At 39.1% G+C, this 7,033-nt stretch overlaps 1 long non-coding RNA gene across 1 annotated transcript in view; it reads right to left on the bottom strand.

The window, feature by feature from the left end:
• Positions 1-308: 308 nt before the first annotated feature.
• The window catches only part of LOC127490755 (uncharacterized), a 303,307-nt gene continuing 296,582 nt past the window's right edge, over positions 309-7,033 (bottom strand). The window contains exon 4 of the long non-coding RNA XR_011389509.1: positions 309-1,700. This is a non-coding gene — a long non-coding RNA (uncharacterized lncRNA). The remainder of the gene's footprint in view (positions 1,701-7,033) is intronic.

The raw sequence follows: 7,033 nt of genomic DNA, 5'->3' as shown, positions 1-7,033 counted from the left end.
ATTAATTGAAAAAACATAAAATTAAAGAGGCTCAAGTTACTCAAAGAAGCAGTCAAATTTAGTGCTATCTTTTTTAATTATTTAAACAGAGAAAGTAAAAACAATTATTTTCCCTCACAGCAAAGGAAAAATAATAAAATCCAAGTTCCAGTAAGTTAATAATTGTTTAAATAGTTACTGTTTTAATATAGACAAAGTTCAAGCTATTTTTATCATATTTCCCAAACAATTTGAGAACATGATCATCACTTAAGATTGACCATGATTTCTAACATGATACTTAAAAATCCTTAAACTTCCAGCTAAATGCCACGCATACTGAACTCTCTGTCACACACACACACACACACACACACACACACAGTGAAGATGCTGGATCTGCAACATTAGTAGTATTCATACACTTGTAACAGAGCTGAGAGAAAAGTCGAGTCGTATAACACTGTATGTGCATGACACTTACCTTTATTTCATGAAACTGGAACACCTAACTATAATTCTTGTACGGAATATTTTCTGCATTCGTATTCCTTCCAACAGATTTACTGAGTCCCAATGGAAATGCCTAGATCCCTGTTCACTTCACCTCATAAACAATCACCAGATGGTGGTTGATTGCAACACTTTCTAATTTACCGTGAGTTTTTTACAGATATTTCCTCTCAAATTTTATGCTTTGATCTGGAGAATCTGTTTACTTCAGTGTGAAAAACAAAAATTCTTTTCATCAAATAGTCTGAAATTTTCCAATGTTCTATTAGAATTATAATACTTGCATTCTTCTCCTTCAGTACTAAAATTAGACTCCACTATATTCAAAAATAGCTTCAAAATTTCAGTGAATAAATAATTCAGTAAATATATCTTTGAACATCTATAGTATATATTAAAAATAAAAAATACTGCAGGCTTTCCCCCCACTTAAGGTAGAAGATACGCTAAGACAACTTTGTCCATTTAGTGTGGATGTCTTTTCAGGATGTCTGTTTATGGCATAGGTAACTTCTGAAACAAGTCCTGTCTATTGGCAGGTGGTGTTAGTTGTAGTAGTGGTGTGTTGCAAATATGTCCTCTGTTGACAAGGTATACTCCTTTTGGGTGAATGTATAAGATGACCAGTTTTAATGTCCCTTCTATTGAATTCCATCTTCATTTTATCTAAGAGAAATTCCATTTTTTTTTCAGGCACATAGAGAGTAACATTTTATGTCTCTCTCTTTTTTTTTTTTTTTTTTTTTTTTGCAGAGCCACTGCGTGTTTATTGTCCCTCAGTCCACCCGCCCAGCGGGCCTCGGCCGTGGGCTGCCGGGTCAGCGCAGAACCCCGCGGCGTCCGCACAGGCTACAGCCGTGTCCGAGGGGTGTGCGTGGGGCGGAGGTGGCCCTACCGGACGCGTGGGTCCCGACGGGAGATCTGAGAGTGGACGCTCCATGCGGCCAGCGCCACGCCAGCAGGGGTGCAGGTGGGGCCAGCGCTGGCCGGACACTGTCTCTCGTGCTCCGCCACGGCCACGCCTCGCATCATCGGGGGCTCCTCGTGTCCAGCACGGTCTCCTCATCGCTGTCCAGCAAGGCCACCTCGGGGGAGTCCTCGGTGTCAGCCAGGAGCCCGTACCTCCTCCGCTGCTGTGGCTTCTTCAGCCCCACGACGCCGCCTTTTGCAGGTGCACCCAGGGGAGAGAGGGGCCGAGGCGCCGCGCCCTTTGCAAGCAAAGGTATTTCATTATTTCATAGATATTAATCATTTCAGGAGGAAAAGGGAGAAGGTAATAAAGGATTAAACAACACTTAAAATGAGAAATAAAGCTATGCTCACTTAGCTACCCAGACTTTTTACTGGAATTTTTCTGTGAGAGTGGACATAGTTTATAGATCTGGACAAAGGCATTCTGAGGGGAAGCAAATCAATAGCAACAAGAACTATATTCTAGAGTCTAGTTTCTATTCTAGTCTTCAGAGCACTCTGATGGAAGCAAGGGGTTGGAAATTAGAAAGGCAGGTTTTCGAAGTATCTGATGGCCATCATATTTGCATAGTTGAGTGCATTAACTGAATTAGAAAATAAAAAAAATCCCTTCAAAGTGTTATTATGTAGTTACATGAAGGCAATTTTTGTATATTTTTATATTTTTCTTGCAATAAAGGTATATGCAGCAGCCCCTGACAGTCACTGTTAACCTCTCTACAACACATGTCTATTACCTCACCATCATCTTTATAAAGGTTGTCCAGTAGTCACTATTTTTATGAGAATTATCATTTTCCTTCCTGAATTGATGCAAAAATAATTTTGTACCATTGAAGATAATATATAATTAAGCTTACACAAATTAGCTCTACCAACACAGCATGGCTAAGCTTTAATGTATAAATACATATTGATTTGAACACATAGTTTGAGACAGGAAAGAAAAATGGGTAGAAAAGAGAAGTTTGCTCCCTGTCCTAAATCAGAGACAAAATTAAAAGAATTCTATTGTTTACTTTTAATCAATCCCCATGAATTATTTATTCTGAACATTTTATAGCTATTACTTGCTGAATTATCTGTGAAAATAGATGAAATAGCTAGAAGTTATTTTCATTTATATTTAAAGTATGTATTTATATTTGATAAGCATAATGAGAGAGAGATATTCCACTTGCTGGTTTATTCCCCAATTCTGGATCTTCCACATGGGTGGCCAGGACACAGGTATTTGAACCATCTCCTTCTGCCTCTTAGGTTATTATTATGCTGGAAGCTCAAACAACAGAGGAAAGGAAATGCAAACACAGAAACTTTGATATGGTATACAGGCATCACAAGCAGTGTCTTTACCTATGCACCAATGCCCACACCCAGGATATTTTTAGAATTATTGGGAGGCGGCCAGAGCCAAGGCTCAATAGGCTAATCCTCAGCCTGTGGCACCAGCACACCGGTTCTAGTCCCAGTTGGGGCAACGGATTCTGTCCTGGTTGCCCCTCTTTCAGGCCAGCTCTCTATTGTGGCCCAGGAGTGAAGTGGAGGATGGCCCAAGTGCTTGGGCCCTGCACCTGCATGGGAGATCAGGAGAAGCACCTGGCTCCTGGTTTTGGATCAGCGTGATACGCTGGCCGCAGCACGCTGGCCGTGGCAGCCAATGGAGGGTGAACTAACGACAAAGGAAGACCTTTCTCTCTGTCTCTCTTTCTCACTGTCCACTCTGCCTGTCAAAAAAAAAAAAAAAAAGAATTATTGGGAGGCATATCTAGATGTAAAGGAATCAAAATATGCATGTGGGACTAACAGTCCCATCTGACTTGGCTCTTAAGCTTTAGTGCTGATAGGATCTTATACAATATTTGGAGCATGTACAAAGAAAATATTTTATGTGAAATGTGGGATCCTGTGTTAAAAATCTATGATTCCTGGGCCGGCGCCGCAGCTCACTAGGCTAATCCTCCTGCTGCACCAGCACCCTGGTTCTAGTCCCGGTTGGGGCGCCGGATTCTGTCCCAGTTGTTCCTCTCCCAGTCCAGCTCTCTGCTTTGGCCTGGGCAGGCAGTGGAGGATGGCCCAAGTGCTTCGGCCCTGCACCCACATGGGAGACCAGGAGGAAGCACCTAGCTACTGACTTCGGATGGATGCAGCACCCTGGTCGCAAAGCACCAGCCATAGCGGCCACTTTGGGGGAGAACCAACAGAAAAAGGAAGACCTTTCTCTCTGTTTCTCTCTCTCTCTCTCTCACTACCTAACACTGCCAGTCCAAAAAAAAAAAAAAAAAAATACTCTATGATTCCTGATGCTCAGTTTGCTTTGTTTTCTAATTTTAAAATAAATTCAGAATAGTGTAATACTATCAATTAATACATTATCTATTTAAGGGATTTCAAAAATTATAATTAAAAAGAACTCGTTGACAATATTTAAAGATATAAATACACATACTACAGGGCAGTTATAATCAAAACAGCAAGGTACTGGTACAGAAACAAATGGATAGACCAATGGAACAGAATAGAAACACCAGAAATCAATCCAAACATCTATAGCCAACTTATGTTTGATCAAGGATCTAAAACCAATTCCTGGAGCAAGGACATTCTATTCAACAAATGGTGCTGGGAAAACTGGATCTCCATGTGCAGAAGCATGAAGCAAGACCCCTACCTTATGCCTTAAACAAAAATCCACTTGAAATGGATTAAAGATCTAAATCTATGACCTGACACCATCAAATTATTAGAGAACAGCGGAAAAATCCTGCAAGATAAAGGCATAGGCAAAGACTTCTTGGAAAAGACCCTGAGGGACAGGTAGTCAAAGCCAACATTAACTATTGGGATTGCATCAAATTGAGAAGTTTCTGTACTTCAAAAGAAACAGTCAGGAAAGTGAAGAGGCAACCAACAGAATGGGAAAAAATATATGCAAACTATGCAAAAGATAAAGGGTTAATGACCAGAATCTACTGAGATCAAGAAACTCAAACAAAAGAAACAACCCACTTAAGAGATGGGCCAAGGACCTCAATAGACATTTTTCAAAAGAGGAAATCCAAATGGCCAACAGACACATGAAAAAATGTTCAGGATCACTAGCACTCAGGGAAATACAAATCAAAACCACAATGAGGTTTCACCTCACTCCAGTTAGAATGGCTCACATACAGAAATCTACCAACAACAGATGTTTATTGCAGCTCAATTCACAATAGCTAAGACATGGAATCAGCCGAAATGCCCATCAACAGAAGATTGCATAAAGAAATAATGGGATATGTACTCTACAGAATACTTACAACAGTAAAAAAAAAATGAAATTCGGTCATTTGCAGCAAAATGGAGGAATCTGGAAAAATCATGCTGAGTGAAATAAGCCAGAACCAAAGGGACAAATATCACATGTTCTCCCTGATTGGTGACAACTAACTGAGCACCTAAAAAGAAACCTTTTGAAGTGAAATGGACACAATGAGAAACAATGATTTGAGCAGCCCTTGTCCTGACTGTTGAGGAATATCTTACTTTATTCCTTTTAGTATTTTTTTTGTTCTACTTAATACTTTTGGTTGAAATCTTTAATACACAATTATTCTTAGGTGTTTAAATTTAACTAAAAAGTGATCCCTGTTAAATATAAGAGTGGGAATAAGAGAGGGAGGAAATGTACAGTTCAGTACATGCTCAATCTACCCCAATGGTAGATTTAGAAATGTGCAAGTAGATTCTAATCTAATCCCATCAAGGTGGCATGTACCAATGCCATTTCACTAGTCCAAATGATCAGTTTCAGTTCATAATTGATCATAATGATAGAATTAAGTCAAAGGGATCACATAAATAAGTCTAGTGTCTTCTAATAGTGATAGAATTAAAAAGGAAAGAATGATCCAACATGGGAAGCGGAATACACAGCGGACTCATAGAATGGCAGATATCCTAAACAGCACTCTGGCCTCAGAATCATTCCTTAAGGCATTTGGATCTGCCTGAAGAGCCCGTGAGAGTATTTCAGGTATGGAAAGCCAAGACACTCTGGCAAAAAAAAAAAAAAAAAAAAAAAAAAAGACCTAAATGAAAGATCTCTGTGAGTGAGATCCCAGCGGAGAGCACAGGCCATCAAAGAAGGAGGTACCTTTCTCTAAAGGGAGGAGAGAACTTCCACTTTGACTATGGCCTTGTCTAAATAAGATTGGAGCTGGTGAACTCAAAACACTTCCATAGCCTTGGCAGCTCATGAAAAGAGCCTCGGGTGGTTACTGATGTCATAAATAAGAGTGCCAATTGTTAAATCAACAACGGGAGTCACTGTGCACTTACTCCCCATGTAGGATCTCTGTCTTTAATGTGCTGTACTATGTGAATTAACAGTATAACTAGTACTCAAACAGTACTTTATACTTTGTGTTTCTGTGTGAGTGCAAAATCTTTACTTAGTATATACTAAATTGATCTTCTGTACATAAAGATAATTGAAAATGAATCTTGATGTGAATGGGATGGGAGAGGGAGCGGGAGATGGGAGGGTTGCAGGTGGGAGAGAGTTTGGGGGGGGAAGCCTCTATAATCCAAAAGTTGTACTTTGAAAATTTATATTTATCAAATAAAATTTAAAAAACTACAATACTCATTGCTAATTAACTCACTCCACTGACATTTTACTATCCAAAGATTTGGGATCAAAACCATGTCACCATGTTTTCTTTCCTCAATAAAATATCACAAATGTCCCAATATATTATATATTTTCTTGTTTAGTGTAAGAAGTAACTTCTCTGATGATTTTACTGGTTTAAAGTTTAAGATACTGGTGTTAAATCAGAACATGATAGCAGGAATAGTCCATTGAAAAGAGGGTATAAGAGTTTGCATCATATATATATATATATATATATATATACCTAATTCATTTAGATTAACAAGGGGAAAGAGTGGGCAGTACTGCACAACAATTAATTGAAGCTGAAGAACCAAGATCTTTGTCATATAGCATTTGTACTTTACTTAAAGCTTTACTTAAAGCTCAAAGGAGACTAATTTAGATAGTTGTGAGTGTATGAACATTGTGATCAGAACCATTGTTTAGACAATGTAGTGTAGATGGTATGGAAAGGATCAGAGAATAGAAAAATACAGTTACGACATATCCAACAGAGATAATACAATACAGAGATGGATTAGTGAGCTTTGCCCTGAGAATGTAGGCTGATTTCATACATGTGACAATAGTATGGATGGAAGAATAATTTGTGAACTATTAGAAAATACACTTTATGTACTTCTAGTTCACTATTATGTCTGCTTCACCTGCAGGAAGTTTCCATGTTTTTGATGATCCCTACGGCATAATACATTAGCTACTTCTTAATATTAAACGTAACTCAGAGGTAGGCATTGTGGCTCAGCATCTTAAACATCTACTTATGACACTGGTATCTCAATATGAGATGTCAGTTCAAGTTGGGTTCCTCCTTTTCCACCTAGCTTCCTGCTAATGCACCTGGGAAGGCACATGATGACCCAGGTACCAAAGTACTATAGGAGCCCGAGGCAGAGTTCCTGGCTT

This window comes from Oryctolagus cuniculus, chromosome 6 (assembly GCF_964237555.1).
Source record: "Oryctolagus cuniculus chromosome 6, mOryCun1.1, whole genome shotgun sequence".
NCBI lineage: Eukaryota > Metazoa > Chordata > Mammalia > Lagomorpha > Leporidae > Oryctolagus > Oryctolagus cuniculus.
The sequence above is the reverse complement of the archived record's forward strand: the minus strand, read 5'-3'. Positions and strand labels throughout refer to the sequence as shown.